Here is a 22,837-nt window from a genome sequence, read left to right on the forward strand (position 1 = left end):
TTTGACACAATCAGTGGAAATCAACTCTAATATAAATCTGTACACAACATTATGAAAGGGATTTTTAGTTGAACCTGAATAACTTTATATTAACTTTTAATTAGAATAAAATTCAGGAGCACCAGTTCCTACCACAGGTGATTTTCATTAGCTGAGTAGTAAAAAATTAATTTGTCTTCCATGTCCTCTTGTTGCAGTATTTAGCAAAGGTAAATGACATAAGTTCAATAAGGCCCAAAATTATATCTTCCTTCCAGTTTTATAGATAATAATCTTTATGATGGATTCTTTTGAACAATGCAAATCAGAATAAGCCAGAGGTAGAATAAAATTGATTTCATTAGTAGGCCACAGTGGAACTAGGAGGACAAAGTTAGGAGAAATGTATCAGAAACAAGTTTGGATTATCCAGAGTCATGATGAGCTACTCACACATCTAAAAGCTCCTTGGACCACTTTTTAAAAAAAACTGCATGTGTGTGTGTGTATGTGTGTGTGTGTGTGTGTGTGTAGAAGTATAAAAAAGGAACATAAACTAAGACTGCTTAATGAAATAATGATTCCCAGGTGGCTCAGTGTAAAAAATCACCTGCAATATAGGAGACACGGGTTCAATTCGATCCCTGGGTCAGGAAGGTCCCCCTGGAGGAGGACATGGCAATCCACTCCAGTATTCATGCCTGGAGAATCCCATGGACAGAGGAGCCTAGTGGGCTATACAGTTCATGGGGTCTCAAAGAGTTGGACACGACTTAGCAATTAAACAATGACAATGAAACAAGACCTATACAATAGTGAAAGAATTCCCAGTTTTTAGTTAGTGAAATCTCAGCCTTCTTGTACTGGGGAAACATGTGGAAGTTGAGCAAATATTTCCTCCCAGGTCCCTTTTGCTGACTCAGAAGCAAGGTGAGCAAAGACCTGTACTTTGCTTTTCTGGGTCGAAACCCATCCACATTTTTAATTGTAAATTCCTTGCAGTGTCTAGCATATAGCTAAATATTATTCTTAGCTTCTAGTGTGATTGCATAGGTTTTATTGTTATAGATATTAACATGAAGTTGGAGGCAGGTTCATTTTAACTTGAAAGCTTTTTGAACATCTGTGAAATAATTGTTTCCCAAACACAGCAGCTTGATTACTCTCCTCAACTCTATAGGCATTTTAATACAGCTATTGAATTCAAGCATCTTCTCACTTGAAAAGTGCTGCAGAAATCAGATGATTTTATTTGCCAACATTGTATTTACTATATCGTAGACATTTTATATTTATTACAAGAATATTGTCTTCAACCATGACACAGAAACAGTAATGCACACCAAGTATTCCATTTGTTTCTCAATATTTCCCTGTGCAAAGTCACTTCAGTCATGTCCAACTCTTTGTGACTCTATGGACCCTAGCCCACCAGGCTCCTCTGTCCATGGAATTCTCCAGGCAAGAATGCTGGAGTGGGTTGCCATTCCCTTCTCCAAGGGATCTTTCTGACCCAGGGATTGAACCTACGTCTCTTAAGTCTCCTGCATTGACAGGTTCTGTACCACTAACACCACCTGGGATGCCCCAGTATTTCCCAGCCCTCTGCAATTATGGGGCCATATGATTAGTTCTGGCCAATGAAAATAAAATATGAGTGGAAGTGTGATTGTTCATTTCTAAACTGAAGAGTTAAAAAGTCATCTGTGATTCTTCAACTTCTTATTCTTCTGTCACCATGGACTATATGGTCCATGGAATTCTCCAGGCCAGAATACTGGAGTGGGTAGCTGTTCCCTTCTCTAGGGAGTCTTCCTGACCCAGGGATTGAACCCAGGCCTCCCACATTGCAGGCAGATTCTTTTCTGCCTGAGCCACCAGGGAACCCATTCTTCTGTCAGGGTATCTGAAAAGACATTGAATTTATGGATGTTGTAGTTGTTCAGTCACTAAGTGATGTCTGACTCTTTGCAACCCCATGGACTGCAGCATGACAAACTTCACTGTCCCTCACTATCTCCCTGAGTCTGTCCAAGTTCATGCTCATTGAGTCAGTGATATGGAGCCCAGATCATTCTAGATTCCTGACTGGGTCAGATCCCTCTGGAACAGAGCCCCTTGCCCTTCCACGTAGAATATGTATAACAAGCAATTCATAAACTGTTGCTGAACTTACCTAATATTTTGGAACTGGTTTTGTTTTGTTTTGCTGCAGCCTAAGCTAGCCTGCTCCCACATAGCATGGCATAATAACAAAAATAATTAATCAATTAATTAATTTATCCAACGTATAGTGGGCATCAGGTTTCCTTGGTAGCTCAGCTGGTAAAGATCTGCCCTGCAGGAGACCCCGGCTCGATTCCTGGGTCAGGAAGATCCCCTGAAGAAGGGATTGGCTACCAATTCCAGTATTCATGGCTTCCCTGGTGGCTCAGATGGTAAAGAATCTGCCTGCAATGCAGGAGACATGGGTTTGATCCCCAGATTGGGAAGATCCCTTGGAGGAGGGCATGGCAACCCACTCTTCTTGCCTGGAGACTTCCCTTGGACAGAGGAGCCTGGCAGGCTACAGTCCATGGGGTCACAAAGAGTCAGACATGACTGAGTGACTCGGCACGGCACAGCACATAGTAGGCATCTACTAAGGCCAAATGCTCTCATAAAAGACTGGAGTTAGGATGGTGCAAAAAGACAGTCTGTGTCCTCAGCGAGCTTATGATCTAATGAGAAAAATGGACAAATAAACCTGCAGTAAGGAACATTTAACAGACACACAACCTGTGCTGCAGCTATCCCAGACACTTGGCATTAAAATGTGAATAAGGAGTTTTCCTTGTAATACTGTGTAATTCAGCTTAATTTAGAGTAGTAATAGATTTATTAGAATTAGATTTAGTAATTAGTAATAGATTCATTGTAATATAATAAGTATTCCAAGAAAGTCTATACAAGTATTTGGATGGTAAAGATAAAGAAGCAATTCATTATCTTGAGAAGTCATGGAAGGCTTCTCAGAGGAGGTGACATTTGTTTGGATCATTGAAAAGTGAGTTAAACTTCCTCTGCTGGAAAGTTGATGCAGTAGTTATTAGCACTGCCCAACAAAAATACCTGAGTTTCTTCCTTCCGTGGTAGGACTGCATTTTCTCATCCCTTTTCAATTTAGGAATAATCATGTGCTGCTTTTTTTTTTTTTTCTTTTTGGTCAATGAAGTTTTAGTAGAATAAATGACTGACACTTTCAAACATAAAATGTAAGAGCCAGTGCACTATTTGCCATGATTCTTTCTCACTTTTGCTATAATCATGGAAGCACACTTTGAGATGAAGTTTCCACCCCTCTTGGTGTCAGAGAGATTATGATGAGATGGGCCTCATATATCCATGTTGCAGGAGTAAAAATGTAAGTTTCTAGTGTTTTAAAACACTAACATGCAAAGGATCATTTGTTACTGCAACAGAACCTCACTAATTCTGACTGGTATATTTCAGACTGAGAAAATAGCCAGTGCAGAAAGACCTCTGAAAGATCATTGTGCATTCCTGAAACAGTGAATTCAGTGGGGCTTAAGTTCAAAGTATGTGGGTGAAAAGGGGGAGAAAAATGATGAGGTTAGACAGGATAAGGTATGAACAGTCTTCGATTGCCGAGTTAAAGGTTTTCTACTTTCTTCTTGAGGCAAGAAAAATAATTCTGGGAAAAAAAACAACGTAGATCGAGGTATGAACACATGTCTACCTTCATTCATGTGCTAAGAAGAATACTTTTTTTAAAGGTCCTTAGAGAAGGATTTTAAATGATCAATTATCCTGTAGAGGCAATTATTAGCTATGTTGATGAAGTCACACTGACAGTTTTTTATTTTGTATTATCCAAAGCAGGATGTTGTCAAAGCCTTGAACCTATTGTCTGTCATTGCCACCATATCTTGTTTGGAAAATGTTAATATCGACTAAAAAGTAAAACTGAAGATCTTTTTTTCCCCAGATTTGTTTGAGAGATGGAGTAACATGCTGATTGTCTGTGGCAGTGGGGAAATGAAACTGTCACATCAATTACAAAAGCTGCTAAGTTGCCAGCAGGAGACGCATTGATTCTCCCTGAGTTCAGATCTGTAATTTCAGATACCTTTGTCATCTTACTGAATGGAAAACTTTGAAAAGAAAATCACTTCTTCCATTCACAACAATGCTCATCATTGGTGTCTTTGAAAGGAACTGATAAGATGGAAATTTATTTTTGAAATGCCCTCAGTAGTTGTTAATTTTTATTTCTAATTTGATTTTCATTTTCCCTTTCTTTGAGATATCAGTTTATCAGCTCACTAGATTCTTGGCAGGAATCAGTATGACCACAGTAGTTTGCAAGTTCATTCCAATATGTAGCTAAATAAGAGTGATTTGGAACTGTGCACGTTAGTATCTCAACAACAACAAAAAAGCATTTATTTCTATTAACTGTTTAAAGTCTAGGCATATTTTGTTTCTTCCCTTCTGCTGCCTCTACTAAGGCTATCTAATTTCTTCATGATGTAGAAATCAGGATATTTAGAAATCTTGGAAAGTCTTTGCTCTCTAAGGACCAGATCAAACTGTTCCAGTTAGACCAAGGAGATTCATCCCCAGGAGGGATGGCTGGTGGGGAGGACAGAAGGAAGAAACAGATACTTAATTGCAGACAGCAATTGACAGCTTTTGTTTATCATATATCTTGATGTGCCCTGCCTGTACATTTTTATCTCCCCAACAGCTCCCCCTTCTACCACTAATAACCAGGTTTCCAGGGTTTGGATGACAATCTGAAGTGTTAAGGTGTTACAGATTTGTTGTTTAGGGACTGGCAGAAAATACCTGTGTGCTTATATATCCTCTTTCCTTTTCCTGAACACAAAAGAAGACTGTATTTGTAAGCCTCCCTTGAAGTGCAGTTATGGCCACGTGACTGGATTCTGACTAATGGGTTGTAGGCAGAAATAATGTATTCTTTTGAAACCTGCTGTGAAAATATACTCTCTGCGTGGCCACACTGTTTTCCTCTGTGGTTGTCATAGAGGCCATGTTTTTGAGATGCCTGTATTATGAAATGGAAGAAGCCTAGATTCCTGACACATTTTTGAAGGCAAACTAACTAACTTGCAGCCAACAATGATGTGAGAAAGAAACGAAGTTTTATCATGCTGAGCCACTGATACTTGGTGGTGGTTTTTCACAGTGGTTGGCATTTCTTGTTCTAATGTAGACTGATTTTGGAAATTAGAAAAAGTAACCTAATATGATCAAAGTTTAGAATAATCTGAAAGAAGCAAAGGAAAGCCCTGTAACTTGTATACCATATGGACCTTCTGGATTCAAAAATGACACAAAAAATATCAATACTTAACCTCATGGCTTACATAAACTCTAACCCCAGCATGCATTGAACCGATATTTAAGATTGCTTTCCAGAAGACTTCAATCACATCACTTTTCATCTTAGCTTGGGAACAATGACAAACCTATACCATGATTATTACATAGAGCAGTACAAAAATCCAACAAGTAAAAGAAAATGATATAACAAGTAAAAAATAAGTTATAACAAGCAAAAAATGTTATAACTCTGTAGAAAGAATGAGTTAAGGTGTGACTTTTCCTGATTTGTACTAAAGAAATATTTTGTAGAACTGATTTATTCAAGCAATGAAATGAAGAAATCAGGTCTGCTTTCAATTTCATTACAACCAAGTAGTGACTTTGCATCACTAAACATAGATTCATTGAGATGAAAATGTTTTGTAGTGGTTCTGCTTCTCTGCTTCAAGAGAGATTTTCATGCATTCCCAACATGTCATGTTTCTTCTCATCTAAAAAATCAATGTTTTAGCCTTTGGTGTATAACTTAGGTGCTTAAGAGCTTGACAGTTGATTTGAGTAGCATGTTAGTTTGACACATTGATAATTTCAAGCCAGTGGTATTGGTTTATGTGTGCAGCCTTTTGAAGAAGAGAGAAACAGCTTCCTCATAATGTTGTATCAGGCTTTGCTTGTGTCTCAGACGATAAAGAATCTGCCTGCAATGCAGGAGATCTATGTTCTATCGCTGGGTTGAAAGAGCATCTGGAGAAGGGAATGGCAACACACTCCAGTATTCTTGCCTGGAGAATTCCATGGACAGAGGAGCCTGGTGGGCTATAGTACTTGGTGTCACAAAGGGTCAGACACGACTGAGCAGCTAACTCTTTGGTTAAGAGAGAAACAGCTTTCTCATAATGCTATATTGGCTTGATAAGAAATCCCATTAAGCTACTAAGCATCACTTTTTTGATGTTTTTGCTTTTGTAAACTGTAATTAGAGTTTTAAAAATTTCTTCCTTAAAAGCCAAGTTTTAGAACAGAGGCAAATGGTTAGTGATTCATTATTGAAAACTGTAGTGCTTTTGGCATTTTATTTCAAAAACTATTTCACATCTAGGCCACATGAAGGACATATTTTAAAAGCCATTAGCTACTTTCTTTAACTTTAAAAAAATCTTAAGTAGGCCTATTGGCTTATTGAGTCACTCTCACAAATTGAAAATGGAGTTTTTACAATTAAGCTACCATACAAAGAAAGCCTATCCATTGTGCTTCATGCATCTCTCAGGCTTACGCACTTATAAGAAGAATTGTGTAATAGCAAGAGCCCCAGTCTAGGAAATTAAACCTGGGTTTTCTTCTTGCTTCCCACTAATTTTGTGTGACCTTGGAAAGGTCTTTCACAATATTAATTCACATTCAGATGGTGCTTGAAAAGCCTCAAAGCATCTTTTAATCTACCTCATCCTATATGTGTACTAGTTAAAAATCACTATTTTAGTTTAATGAAAATTCACCTGAACCATCTGGTTTTAGAGGAGAGTTAGGTATTATCCTGGTTTATGTACAATGTTATCATGAAATTCTGTGACGGATATTGCCCCCAAGTTATAGTATCTGTCTGTGAACAGGATAATAATACCATAAAAATAATATATCACCTAGTTGTGAAGTTGGAAAATTCTTTTATTAAATTTTACTACATTTAATTGTTATCTTAAATAGGATAACAATGGCTAATATCATGTTTTCAGTAATTTTTTGTTATTTATGAATAATTTATTAAGCCAACTATGAAAGCCAAGCTTGTCCCACAGAAATTGATGGTCATACAGTCAAATCTTGAAAAGATTTGATTATCAGTGACATAAAATATGATTACAACCTTCCTTCCTAAAGTTAAATTTAAAAAATAAAATCTAGAGAAATCCAGCTCAAAAGACTCAGATTTGATTGCTTGATGGTTTCTAGAATGTAAGTTACACAAGAATAGAAACTTTTCTGTCCTTTTAAATTTTTTACTGCTGTATCAGCGATCAATGCAAAGAAATAGAGGAAAGCAATAGAATGGGAAAGACTAGAGATCTCTTCAAGAAAATTAGAGATACCAAGGGAACATTTCATGCAAAGATGGGCTCAATAAAGGACAGAAATGGTATGGTCCTAAGAGAAGCAGAAGATATTAAGAGAGGTGGCAAGAATACACTAAAGAACTGTACGAAAAAGATCTTCATGACCCAGATAATCACAATGATGTGATCACTCACCTAGAGCCAGACATCCTGGAATGTGAAGTCAAGTGGAAGTCACTACAAACAAAGCTAGATGAGGTGATGGAATTCCAGTTGAGCTATTTCAAATCCTAAAAGATGATGCTGTGAAAGTGCTGCACTCAATATGCCAGCAAATTTGGAAAACTCATCAGTGGCCACAGGACTGGAAAAGGTCAGTTTTCATTCCAATCCCAAAGAAAGGCAATCCCAAAGAATGCTCAAACTACCGCACAGTTGCGCTCATCTCACACGCTAGTAAAGTAGTGCTCAAAATTCTCCAAGCCAGGCTTCAGCAATACGTGAACCGTGAACTTCCAGATGTTCAAGCTGGTTTTAGAAAAGGCGGAGGAACCAGAGATCAAATTGCCAATATCTGCTGGATCATCAAAAAAGCAAGAGAGTTCCAGAAAAACATCAATTTCTGCTTTATGACTATGCCAAAGCCTTTGACTGTGTGGATCACAATAAACTGTGGAAAACTCTTCAAGAGATGGGAATACCAGACCACCTGACCTGCCTCTTGAGATACCTGTATGCAGGTCAGGAAGCAACAGTTAGAACTGGTCATGAAACAACAGACTGGTTCCAAATAGGAAAAGGGGTACATCAAGGCTGTATATTGTCACCCTACTTATTTAACTTATATGCAGAGTACATCATGAGAAATGCTGGACTGGAAGAAGCACAAGCTGGAATCAAGATTGCTGGGGGAAATGTCAATAACCTCAGATATGCAGATGACACCACCCTTATGGCAGAAAGCAAAGAAGAACTAAAGAGACTTTTGATGCAAGTGAAAGAGGAGAGTGAAAAAGTTGGCTTAAAGCTCAACATTCAGAAAACTAAGATCAAGTCTACAAACAATAAGTACTGGAGAGGGTGTGGAGAAAAGGGAACACTCTTGCACTGTTGGTGGGAATGTAAATAGATACAGCCATTATGGAAGATGGTATGGAGACTCCTTTAAAAACTAGGAATAAAACCACCATATGACCCAGCAATCCCACCCCTAGGCATATACCCTGAGAAAACCAAAATTGAAAAAGACCCATATATCCCATTGTTCACTGCAGCACTATTTACAATAACTAAAACATGGAAGCAACCTAGATGTCCATCGACAGATGAATGGATAAAGAAGTTGTGGTACATACACCCAATGGGATATTACTCAGCCATAAAAGGAACACATTTGAGTCAGTTCTAATGAGGTAGACGAAGCTAGGTGCCTATTATACAGAATGAAGTGAGTCAGAAAGAGAAAGATAAATATCGTATTCTAATGCATATATATGGAATCTAGAAAAATGGTACTGAAGAGTTTATTTACAGGGCAACAATGGAGAAAAAGACATAGAGAATAGACTTATGGACATGGGGGGAGGGGAGGAGAGGGTGAGATGTATGGAAAGAGTAACATGGAAACTTACATTACCACATGTAAAATAGACAGCCAGCGGGAATTTGCTCTGTGGCTCAGGAAACTCAAACAGGGGCTCTGTATCAACCTAGAGGGGTGGGATGGGAGGGAGATGGGAGGGAAGTTCAAAAGGGAGGGGATATGTGTATACCTAGGGCTGATTCATGTTGACATTTGACAGAAAACAGCAAAATTCTGTAAAACAGTTATCCTTCAATTAAAAGTGAATAAATTAAAAAAAAAACAAATGATCATGTATTTTCCATGTCTTTCCCCCAATATTTTGCTTGTAAATGCCTGTCAATAAAGACATTAATAGATGAAGGAACTTCAGATATACAGATGACACCACCCTTATGGCAGAAAGCAAAGAGGAACTAAAAAGCCTCTTGATCAAAGTAAAAGAGGCTGTTTTGAAACTCAACATTCAGAAAACTAAGATCATGGCATCTGGTCCCATCACTTCATGGCAAACAGAGTGGGAGACAATGGGAATGGTGGCAGACTTTGTTTTCTTGGGCTCCAAAATCACTGCAGATGGTGGATGCTGCCATGAATGAAAAGACGCTTATTCCTTGGAAGAAAAGCTATGACCAACCTAGACAGCATGTTAAAAGGCAGAGACATTACTTTGCCAACAAAGATCCATCTACTGAAAGCTATAATTTTTCCAGTAGTCACATATGGTGAGAGTTGGACCATAAAGAAAGCTGAGTGCCGAAGAATTGATGCTTTTGAACTGTGGTGTTGGTGAAGACTCTTGAGAGTCCCTTGGACTGCAAGGAGTTCCAGTCAGTTCATCCTGGAGGAGATCAGTCCTGGGTGTTCATTGGAAGGACTGATGCTGAAGCTGAGACTCCAATACTTTGGCCACCTGATGTGAAGAACTGACTGATTTGAAAAACTCTGATGCTGGGAAAGATTGAAGGTGGGAGGAAAAAGGGGCGAGAGAGGATGAGATGGTTGGATGGCATCACTGACTCAATGAACGTGAGTTTGAGTAAGCTCCGGGAGTTGGTGATGGACAGGGATGCCTGACGTGCTGCAGTCCATGGGGTCACAAAGAGTCGGACATGACTGAGCAACTGAACTGAACTGAGTTTCTTCTACCATCACTTTAACAATAAAAGGGACACTTGCAAATCTTTCTACCCCAATGAAAGGATGAGTGGACATTTTTATCAGTTTTTATTGGTTTGCAAAAGGGACTCATTGGAAAATATGCAAAATATCAAAACCTGAAACATTTTGTTTGTCACTATCATGTTACTTCTTTCTTATGATTGGAAGGTAAATTCCTTTGAGTTTCTATGCCTTCCTTTTCCATTGCTCTCTCCTTAGTGATGCTCCTAATCTATAGCATGATACAACTAATGAAAGAACAATAGATGGAATGGTTAGGAAGAATCTGAATTTAGAGATTAAATGAATGGGCTCTGGAACTTGGGTTTGAATATTGTTTGCCTTATAAGAATTGTAAGATCCTGGGAAAAATATTTTGGTAAGCCTGAATTTCATTATCTATAAAAACAATAATGATCCACAATTCAAAGGGTTGAATGATCTGGGAATTGAAATGCTCTTAGCTCATCGAGGAAAAAAAAAAAAAACACCTATCACCATTTTAACAATAAACAGATTCTCAAACTCTGAATTACAAGAGAAGGCTTTAGATTAATTGCTGGTGCTAACTAATTAGAAATAACTCAATACTATCTTGGATTGAGATGACAGCAATTTGGGTCTGTTTTACACAAACACTCAAACATCAGCCGAGTAATATACCTAAAGTATAAAGGTTCAGAGCTCTACACAAACTGAAAAATGACAGCAGAGGAGGTGATTCATCAGTCTGTAGCAGAGAAACAAGGGTATCTTGGCCTCCCATTGGGCAATTAATGTTTCCATATATGAATGTCAATCTGAGGGCAAATAGTACGTGCTGTCCTCATGGCTGGAGAGCAAGGGTAGCAGCAGGACGTTAAACTAGCAATAGGAGGTAGTTCTCATTTAAGTTCAGATGACACATTGCAGTTTATTTATTGGTAAAAGCAGATTCTTTCTACTCAAAATAAAATGAAAAATTGAGCTAAGATGACTATAGATAAACTTTTTGAGAGGCACACAATCCATCTAATCAACTCCAGTACATAAGAAAAAGACCAAATTCTTTTCTGTGTTTTCTGCTATCTGAAAAGTAACATTTCTTCTCTAGAAAATAGTGTTTCTTTTTTCTGTTATCATCAGTAGCTCATAAATGCTTTATTTAATACACATTTACCCTTCATGAAAGTGAAAGTATTAGTCACTCAGTCATGTCTGACTCTTTGTGATTTGAATATCTAGATATCTGAAGCACAATCCCTATTGGAGAAATAACAAGTACTGCAGATAATTTTTACAAATCATAGGACTTCGGAGATTCTGTTTGAAATTTCATTTTGGCATTGGCCACATCTATGTTGTTTTGGACATTTGTCTTTTTTTTTTTTTGATAGTCAACATCTGAATGTCCTCACTGAGTTTGCAGACTGCCCAAATGAAAATTCCAGATAGCTGTCTCAGGATCTGAGCAGCTGGTAGCCTCAGTTTAGCCACGTAAGATTGAGAGTGAGGTAAAAATGTACAGTTATCATCCAAGATCGTTAAAGACAGTTGATGCAATCCAGGCATTTCCTTAACAAGACAGCATATAAAATGTAAATATGTATTATTTGGTGTATATATTTTATGTATCTCAATATAGTTTGAGTCAGAATAAAAATATGGTGAAATGACAGAATGATTTGCATTATAGACAAAATAAGAGAAGTTTCTACACTGTGACTGCTTTTGCTAAGCAGTGCTTTGGGGGAATATTTATAGCTGTGATACAGGTTTAAAAATTGACTGTGTTAAAAAAATGTTCTTAGTGACCTAAATTTCCATTTTAAGAGTCTTAAAAAGGAAAAGCAAACTAAGTCTAAAGCAAACAAAAGGGCAGAAACAACAAAGATCAGAGTAAAATTAAATGATGTAAAGAATAGAAGAAAACAATAGAGAAAAAAAATCAATGAAACCAAAAGTTAGTTCTTTAACTAGGGTTCTAAAAACTCTAGCTAGACTGATTAATTAAAAAAAATTTTTTTTAAAGGAGAGAAGATTGCTCAAATTATTCAAGGCAGGAAACCGCAAAAGAGATTTTGCAGCATTGTCTTGGTCAGGATTCTGTCTAAAAGACAGAGACTACCTAAGGAATATTAAGAAGACAGCTATTTGATAAAGGAAAGTATGCATTTACAGTGTCATTGGAAAGTGGAAGAATGAGCTGGAAGCTGGAATCAGGAATCACCACCCAAACACTATTTGCACTCTTCCATCAGAGGAAATTTTACGTCCAAAACTGCCACTGTGAACCACACACTCTCTAGCTGGAATTCATAGATTAGCAGATGTCGTCAGGAGCTGCAGAGCCAGTGAAATGGCACGGATGTGTGGTGTTTACCTGCTACTCTTAGCAAAAATGCCTCTTGTCACTTCTCAGACTGGTGTATGGGAGTATGGGACCCCACTGCTTCTTCCACCAAAACAGCCTCTTTTTATCAAGAAGATGAAGAATGGCTAGTACTGTATATGATCTCCCATCTCCAAAATTTTGCTTCTATCCAGATCTCATGCAAATACATCCAAGTGCAATATCAATCTACTACAGAAGTCTAGTTCTAAAATAGTCTGAAAAAGTAGTTATTAGTTTTCTAATGGTTGCAGAAAAGAAGGCATACCAGAGAGGGGGAAATAGAGTTTTAGTAAACCACCTCTTCCACCATAAACACATATGATAATTAATGGCTCATTCTTTAATGCATAAGGAGATCTTATAAATCAATAAGCAAAAGTTTAATATAAATAGAAAGTTCTCAGGAAAACAGGTATAAATAATTTGTAAATGTATAAAACAATGCTAAATATCACTCATAGTAAATAAATAAAGTTAAAAATAAAGCAGTCTTTGTCTATCATATGGTAAAATTTTACCAAAATTGAATTGGGGAGAGTTTATGGAAAAAGAATCTTTGGAACACAATTAAAATCTACTAAAATTCAAAATGTACTTATAAATGGTTATTAATTCTAGTAATTTATAGTAGATGTATATTAGTACCTTTGCAAAGAAGCACGTACAAGGCTATTTATTAAAATACTACATATAGTATAAAATACTGAAAACAAACCTTACATCCCTAACATGAGGATTATTTATAAAGTACAGAGTTCATATGAATGAAAAAATGACCAGTAAGTACTAATATGGACTATCTGGAAGGTAAAAATATATTGTTAAATAAAAGAAGCAAGGTACAGAGGGTATGTGAAGCTAGTAATCATTTCTGTACACAAAAATGGACAGAAAATTTTATATATGTATATTTTATATATATATATATATATATATATATATATACATGCTTGTATATGTATAAAGTATTTCCTTGTGCTTAATCAAGTAGATAATAACAGTGATTGCCTCTAAGTGAAGGAACTCTAGGCTTGAATATCAGGGGTGGGACAGAGCCTATTAATTATATTTTATGACATTTAACTTTTTCCATATTATATTATCTTTTCAAAGACACAGAAAAATCTAAAATGTAGGGTACAAATGCTCATAAAATTAGTTCAAAAAGAAAAGTTAGAGCACATTGTAAATTTCTTATCATACTGTTTTTTTCATAAAGTCTTGTCGATAAGAGTTGGCAGTTACTTACACCTTATACTTTTGTCTCCTAAAGCTAAAACTAAGATTGTTTTAAAAAACTTCAAGACTATTGATAAGCAGTTTGTAGAAGAATTATCTCTTCAGTAAAGAATAAAAGATTTTATTTGGGGGGCCAGTTGGGATCACTTAACACTCTTTTTAAACTATAAAGATAATTTATTAATTCATTTAACTAAAAATTCAGGAGATAAAGTCAGAGTCATCTGAGTATGATCAGAGTTCTGCTTTCTTTTCCCGGCTGTTTTATTGTCTTTATTCTTGGTCTCACATTCCTTAAAACAACTGAAAGGCTGCATCTCCAGGTAATATCATCTAGAAGACAAAAGAATTTATCTTTCTTCACCTTCAGGCACAAATCCTGGACTTTAGGGTGAGTAGGCTAACATAAATTACATATCCCCTTTTGAGCCAATTACTGTAGCAAAAAGATGACGTTCTACTGATTGACTTAAGCCAATCAATGCCCACCAATAGATTTTCAAAATGATATCAACCTAACCAAAAATGTGTATCTGTTTTATAATTCCAATCCATAATGGGATTATTTTGGCCAGGAAAGAAATCAAAATATTCACTAATATGTTGTCTGTTTTATTTTTAGAATTGCTTCCAATGTAACACTTTTTAAAAAAATGTAAGAGTTTAATACACAAGATGTGTTTATTTTCCATTCTTGGAAATTTATGTAGTCACCTTCTTCCTTCTTTCATTTCAGTTCAGTTCAGTTCAGTCACTCAGTCATGTCCGACTCTTTGCAACCCATGGACAGCAGCACGCCAGGCTTCCCTGTCCATCACCAACTCCCAGACCTTACTCAAACTCATGTCCCTTGAGTCAGTGATGCCATCCAACTATCTCATCCTCTGTCGTCCCCTCCTCCTCCCGCCTTTAGCATGTACCAAAACACCAAGTCAAAGATTGAATTGGAGGGAAGAGGGTTCTCTCACTTGGGAAATAGTAATAGTAATAGTATCTACTTCATGGAGCTGCACAAGGAGTACACATGAAGTGTTAGATTAGTTCATAGCATATTATAACTATCGAAAAAGAATTAACAGTATTTAAAACCATGATTTTTCATCTACAAACATGACAAAGATGTAAGACTTACCTGTCTTATACAACAAAGATTTGAAAGCAGCCTTGATAAGGATGCTTCAGCAAGCAATTACAAAATCACTTGAAACAAATGAGAAAATAGAAAGTCTTAGCAAGGAACTGTAAGGTATAAATAACACCCACATAAACATTTTAGAAATAAAAATTAAAAGCTGAAGTAAAAAGCTCAGTGGATGGGCTCAACAACAGAATGGGTAAGAGGAAAGAATCAGTGAATTGGAAGACAACAGTACAAATCAAGAAGTCTGAACTACAGAGAAATAATAAATTGGAAAAATAAAAGTGAACAGAGCCTCAGGGACCTGTGGGGTTACTTTCTTAAAAATTAAAATTTGTGTCTTCAGGGTTTAGGAAGGAGAGGAGAAGGAGGGCAGGACTGAAAAAGTACTATTAAGTTGATATAAAAATAATTGCAGCTTCAGACCCTGAATTTTACATCATTATAGCTAGGCTCAAACACATCTTTAGTAATCAAAATAGGAACCATTGCAATCAACACATTTTTGCCAATGAGAAATAAGTTTGTTTATTCCTGTAGCATAAAAATCCATGCTTTTTGATTTGATGAACACTGGGAAAACATTTTCTGAATCCTGCTGGTTGTGGAAGTGTTTTGCCTGCAAAAGTTGTCAAGATACTTGAAGAAGTGGTAGTTGGTCAGCGAGAGGTCAAGTGAATGTGGAGGATGAGGCAAAACTTTGTAGTCCAATATGTTCAACTTTTGAAGCATTGGTTGTGTGACCTGTGGCTGGGCGATCATGGAGAAGAATTGGACCCATTCTGTTGATCAGTGCCGGCTGCAGGCATTGCAGATTTCGGTACATCTCATTGATTTGCTGAGCATACTTCTCAGATGTAACGGTTTTACTGGGATTCAGAAAGCTGTAGTGGATCAGACCAGCAGCAGAGCACCAAACTGTGACCATAACATTTTTTGGTGCAAGTTTGGTTTTGAAAAGTGCCTTGGAGCCTCTCAGTCTAACCACTGAGCTGGTCATTGCCGGTTGCTATATGCAATCCACTCTTCATTGCATATCACAATCTGGTCAAGAAATGGTTCGTTGTTACTGCATAGAATAAGAGAAGACTACACTTCAAAATGATGATTTTTAAAATTTTGGGTCAGCTCTTGAGGCAGCCACTTATCAACCTTTTTCCCCTTTCCAATTTGCTTCAAATGTTGAATGCCCATAGAATGGTTGATGCTGAGTTCTTGGGCAACTTCTCGTGCAAGAGGATCAGCTACAATGATGGTTCCTAATTGGTCACTGTCAACTTCCGGTGGCCAGTCACTGTGCTCCTCGTCTTCAAGGCTCTCATCTCCTTTGCAGAACTTCTTGAACCATCACTGCACTGTATTTTCATTAGTAGTTCGTGGGCCAAACACATTGCTGATGTTGCAAGTTGTCTCTGTCACTTTACAACCCATTTTGAACTCATGAAAATAGCTAGAATTTGCTTTTTGTCTAACATCATTTCCCTAGTCTAAAATATATATAAAATACACAGCAAGTAATAATTCATTAGCAAAAAGCACAAAGTGAGAAATGTGCACTAAAATTATGTATAACATAACCACATTTATTTAAGAATGTATTCCAAAATCAAATGGCAAATTTTGACAATGTAAAACCGCAATTACTTTTGCACCAATCTAAAAGAAGAAATAATGTCTGAAAACTTACCAAATTCAGCAAGAGAAATAAATCTACAGTACACAAATTGGAGAATATTTCAAGCAGGATAAATTCAAAGAATTTAGTGTCAAGACATGTTATAATTATACTTCTGAAAGCTAAAAACAAACAAAAATGCTAAAGACAAGAGAACAAGTTAACAACTTTTATAGAAAAACATTTTTTGAATGGCAGCGTATTTCTCATCAGAAAATGGAAGCTAAAAGGAAATGGCAAATTTTTCAAGCCCTAAAAGAAAAGAACCATCAATTTGTAGTCATATACCTACAAAAAATATCTTTCAGGAATGAAAGAAAAATCAAGATATTTTCAGATGAGTTTAAAGTAAGAGAATTTGTTACAAGTAGATGTACTCTAAATTAATGGCTAAAGGAAGTTATCTAAACAGAAATGAAGTAGTAACTGAAGAAAACTTGTAATATCAGAAAGGAAGGATCAAATGATGAGCAATAGTATGAGTAAGTGTAGTAGGCTTTTCTTCTCAAAATTTCCTAAGTTCTGTTGACAGTGGAAGCAAAATTATAACACTGTATGACATGGTTCTAAATGCATGTAAAACCTTCAGACCACTATATTATAAATGAATGAAGTATGAGGTTAAGACTTCTGTACTTCACTCAAACTGATCAGATGATGACACTAGCATATTGTGATTAATAAGTTACAATGTAATATCTGGGCTGTCCTGGTGGCTCAGACAGGAAAGAGTCTGCCTGCAATGCGGGAGACCAGGGTTCAATTTCTGGGTTGGGAAGATTCCCTGGAGAAGGAAATGGCAACCTACTCCAGTATTCTTGCCTGGAAAATTCCACAGAGAGAGGAGGCTGGCAGGCCACAGTCCATGGGTTGCAAAGAGTCGGACATGACTGAGCAACTAACACTGGAATGTAATATCCAGAGCAACCATTAAAAAAATGTTCAAAATAGTATAAAAATCAAAAGGAAATTCTAAAAAGTGTTCAAGTAACCCTTAGAAAAGCAGGGGGGAAAAAAACTCATACACACAAGCTAAATAAGCAGAAACAAAAATTTAAACAAAAATGTAAATGGCAGACTTAACTACTAATACAAATAGTATATAAATAATTGTATATTTTAAAAATCTAAATAACCAAATTAAAAGACAAGGATTGTCAGAGTGGATTATATACCTTGCTAATTGGAGTGCAAAACAGCACAGTCACTCTGCTAAAATAGTATATCAGTTTCTTAGAAACAAAACAAAACAAGAACAAACAAACACACAAAAAAACACCTAAATATGCAATTACTGTTAGTCCCAGCAAATTCACTTCTGGGAGTTAATTTCAGACAAATCAAGATTTATGCTCACACAAAAAAATCTGTGTGAAGATTGGAAGCTGTACTGGATACACCCAGATGTCCTTCTGTAGGTGAATGGTTAAACAGATAGTGGTACATCTGTAAAATGAAACACTACTCAGCAATTAGGGAAAAAAAAAAAACTACTGATACATTTAAAAAAAAACCTAGATTAATCCTCAGAAAATATGCTGAGTAAGAAAAAAGCAGTCCTCAGAATTTACAGACTACATAATTGCATATGTAAAACATTATTAAAATGACAAAATTATAAAAGAGAAAATTAGTGGTTGTCAGTGATCTCTCTAATGGCAGGAGGTGAAGAGGAACTAAAGAGCCCCTTGATGAGGGCGAAAGCAGAGAGTGAAAAAGCTGGCTTAAAAACTCAACATTCAAAAAACAAATATCATGGCATCTGGTCCCATCACTTTGTGGCAAATATATGGGGAAACAATGAAAACAGTGACAGATTTATTTTCTTGGTCTCTAAAGTCACTGGGGATAGTGACTGCAGCCATGAAATTAAAAGACGCCTGCTCCTTGGAAGGAAAGCTATGACAAACCTAGACAGCGTATTAAAAAGCAGAGACATCACTTCACCAACAAAGGTTCATGTAGTCAAAGCTAAGGTTTATCCAGTGGTCATGTACAGATGTGAGAATTGGACTACAAAGAAGGCTGAGCATCAAAGAATTGATGCTTTCAAACTTTGGTGTTGAAGAAGACTCTTGAGGGTCCCTTGGACAGCAAGGAGATCAAACCAGTAATGCTAAAGGAAATCAACCCTGAATATTCATTGGAAGGACTCATGCTGAAGTTGAAGCTCCAATACTTTGGCCACCTGATGTGAGGAGCTGATTCATTGGAAGAGACCCTGATGCTGGGAAAAGCCAAAGGAGAAGGGGGTGGCAGAGTTGAGATGGTTAGATACCATCACTGACTCAATGGACATGAATTTGAGCAAATTTCGGCAGTGAGTAAAGGACAGGGAAGCCTGACCTGCAGTCCATGGGGTCCCAAAGAATCGGACACAACTTAATGACTGAACATGAACAGTGATTAAAGTAGGAGTAAGGGTATAGCTATAAACTGACAAAATGAGAGGTCTTTGTGGTGATGAAAATATCATGTACCTTGACCATTTCAGTGTTAATACTCTGGTGATATAGTACTACAGTTTTACATGGTATTATCTTTTTTTAATTTTTGAACCCTGATAGATGAGAAGTAATATCTCAGTATATTTTAAATTCTTATTTCTTTATATGTGGAGCTATGTACTATTTCATATGCCTGATAATTTTTTAAAAAATCATTTCTTCTTGTGGACTGTATTTATATCTTTTGCCCATTTTCTTAAGGAATTGTCAGTTTTGTTCTCCCTTGGTTTTATAGAAGCTTTTGGTACATTATAAAAATGGAAATATCTTTTTTTTTTAACTGTTAATTTGTCCTTTGATTTTGCTTATGTAATTTTTGTTTTGTTTTTCACACTGAAAAATTTTAATGTTGTCAAATTTATCAATCATTTCTCTTATTTTACATATGGAGTTATGATTCAAAGGGCTTCCCTAGTGGCTTAGTGGTAAAGAATTCGCCTGCCAATGCAGGAGACGTCCCTAGGTTAGGAATGTCCCCTGGAGAAGGAAGTGGCAACCCACTCCAATATTCTTGCCTGGGAAGTCCCATGGACAGAGAAGCCTGGTGGGCTCCAGTCTATGGTGCTGCTATAGTTGGACGGGATTCAGTGACTAAACAACAATAAGTGATTAGAAAATATTTCCCTTACTCAAGTTACAAAGGAATTCATCTGTATTTTCTTCTAGTGTAAGTGAGATTTTTATTATATCATATATAGAACTGTGATCAGTTGTGGAACTTATTCTCATGTGGGAGTGAGGTACAGATATGATTTTACCTTTTTTCAAATGACTAACCAATTATACTAATAATTAACAGGCAACCCTTGTTTTCATGGTTCAAATATGCATGGATTTCAGTTACCATGGTTTAGTTAAACAACATTGTTCCTAATAACATAGCTCACATTTCAGTTACCACAGTATATTAACTGTGAATAATTACACAGAGTACGAACTTGCTGCTCTCTCTCCAGTTTAAAAATCACTACATAAACAACAGATGCACATTTTTGCTCAATGACAAACCATGTTACTTCTTTCTTTCAAGGCCTATTGGTAATTGGTCCCTGTACGTGAGCTTTTCAGTTCATGCACAGACAATGAGGCATGTGGTCACATGCTTTCTTGTCTCCCAGTGATAAATCCATGTGACATTTTATAAAAATAGATAATTAAGAGAGAATTGCTCCACAAAAATGTGCAGGGAAGAAATAAAAATAATAATGTTGAAGTAAATTTGAATCAAACACAAATGGAATTACTAAAAAACATTAGCTGACTTTGAGAACAGTGACATTTCTGCCATTTGAGAAACTCTACATATGCAGCCAAAAGCACTTGATAAGTGCTTGATAAGTGAAGAATGTGGTTGCAATGAAAAGGATGACAATGTCCTAGCAAAAGGAAAAAAAAATCACATTGAAACTCTCACAGATATTTCATAACATTGAAGGAGCAAAGATAAGGTTTTGGAAGCCCATTTCTTCTATGACTAGACACAAATGATTATATTGAGGAGACTATTTTCCTGAAGAAGAAAGAAGTTTTAATTTCATTTTGGCCAAGAGCTAGTATTAAAAATTGTCTTTGGATGACTGTAAGAGCTCACTTGATGCATTAGATAGCCTAAGGATTAAATTGACCACATGTGAAAGGATTCTAGTCCTTTATCTTTGGAAACATACTCTAGGCTCAATTGAGGCTCAATAATATATGAATAAATAACTTATTTTAAATCAACTAAAAAGAGCCTGGTGAGATTAATTTCTCATTTCTTTAATGTCTGCCCCTTTTCACTTGGGACAATTTTGACGTCTTATATTTTAGTACTTCAAACTTAATAGAAATGTTTTTCCCTCAGAACTAAAATGCCTCATTCCTAGTACTCTTTCCTTGGAAACATTTTTTGGAGAAAATATAACATCTGCAATGCTAATCATCAAAACTCCAGCTTACAGGAAAATGGCATATATCTCAAAGGGCAAGTTAAGAAATAAACCCCCAGAGAATATTATGGTTAGTGGGAATAGGAGGCCTGGGAAGAAATACATTTGCTTTCAAAACAAAATGGGTTTCTATTCAGATTAAAGATTTGCATTTTTCCACAATCCCTTACTAAGTTAATAATCCTGAAAAACCAAGGCTGAAATAACAGTAAAAGTTTATTTTGGCTTGAACACTCACTCAGATTTTTCTGAGATTCCAACTTCACTAAGCCTCACCCTAGCAGGTTTGTGTCCATCCATTCAGATGAAGGGATATTCCCAAATAGAATCAAAACATATTTTTCCCATCACATCATAGTAAATGTATGATATTATCAGTGGCTTCTGTATTTACCTAAATTTGAGGTTGCATTGTATTTTTGTTATTCTATTGGACTTCAGTCAATTCTTTATAATTTTCAGATATGTTTTGGAAATGCTCATGTTGATAATGGACTTCTTCCTTTTTATTTTTATATGTGGGAATGGTATTGATTCAATCAGAAAATTAATTTGCTATACTTAAAGGAAGTAGTACTATGAGTCTACAGAGTCGCCTTAAGAATTTCAGTACTGAGGATTTTTCTCCGAATATTATACAGGTCAGCTTTCCAAGTGACTAAAGAAAACCTAAGGACTAAGGCAAGGGATTATCTTAATTGCCTGGATACTGAAGCCCCTGCCAGTTAGAATGAAGAGTGGTGGAGGTATGATCAGTAGATGTCTCAGGGGGTTGAAGCAGGCATGGAAAGAAACTGCATTTTGACCTCATGAGCCATGCAAACCAGGGGAATGGTTTCTCCCAAATGGTCATCTCAGGGATGACATGCAAACGCAAGAGAGTTTGCCAGACAGCTGTTCCTGAGAGCTAACTTTTATTTTACTGTTTCCTATTTTTGTTTTGTGGGAAGATCCTCTAGACAGCCAAATATTTGTGCTGGAATTATTTTCTTGTCCTACTTCTGCCAGACACAAAAGCCAAGAAAACATTTAATTTGTTTTTTTCCACAGGAGCCATATATAGATGGTTAAATGGCTGCACTGAAGGACAAAAGCAAAAAACAATTAGCTTGTGGGATACAGGAATGATAGAGAGAGGGAGAAAGTAAGAAACAATAGAATAAATATTTGCTTCATGTAGATAATCTTATTTAATATGAAGGCAAAGTTAAATATTCAGATTTTTTTCAACCTTCTTAATAGTTTCAGGTGGCCACCTTTGCAAGGAAAACAAGAAAAGAGCTATATATGTATCTATATCTATCTATGTTCCTCTCTTTGTTCTTCAAAAATAGAAATTTTAGATTGAGATGGCAGAAAACATAACCATGTGTTAGTAAACACACACACACAAGTGTCGTGGAGGAAGAAATTTCCCTTTACCCTTCTAGGTTATTCTGGCTGCTCTAAGAGTTAAATTGGCATGAGGCAGATTAATAGGAGAAAAGTCAAACAAAAGTTTAATAACTTGTGTACATGGAAGAGTCCCAAGAGAACTGAGTAACTTGCCAAAATGACTGAAGGCCTGACCTTCAGTACCATCTTCAGCTAAAGACAAAAGAGGATATCAGGGATAGTGGTTTGGGAGTTCATAGTGGAGGATGGCAGTTCACCTAGAGAGGGAAAAGAAAATGTTTGATAAAAAAATACTTGCTGGACCACATCAAGGCAATGGGACATGGCCTGATTGTTTTCTGCTTGAAATAATCCACATGCCAAAGAGATATTTTGGGGCGGCAAGTTTTGCTCCTCTGTACAAGCTACAACAACAACGAAACATTTTACTACACAGTGCCCAGAACTGTTAGA

General features: G+C 36.5%; 1 protein-coding gene and 2 pseudogenes across 1 annotated transcript in view; 2 read left to right on the plus strand and 1 right to left on the minus strand.

Annotated features, from left to right (window-relative positions):
- Positions 1-22,837, plus strand: part of GNGT1 (G protein subunit gamma transducin 1) — a 177,092-nt gene that overhangs the window by 80,939 nt on the left and 73,316 nt on the right. The window lies entirely within an intron of this gene.
- The window catches only part of LOC133072742 (histone-lysine N-methyltransferase SETMAR-like), a 163,361-nt pseudogene that overhangs the window by 80,915 nt on the left and 59,609 nt on the right, over positions 1-22,837 (plus strand).
- On the minus strand, positions 15,358-16,357 carry LOC133072741 (histone-lysine N-methyltransferase SETMAR-like; annotated as a pseudogene).

This window comes from Dama dama, chromosome 18, assembly GCF_033118175.1.
Source record: "Dama dama isolate Ldn47 chromosome 18, ASM3311817v1, whole genome shotgun sequence".
NCBI lineage: Eukaryota > Metazoa > Chordata > Mammalia > Artiodactyla > Cervidae > Dama > Dama dama.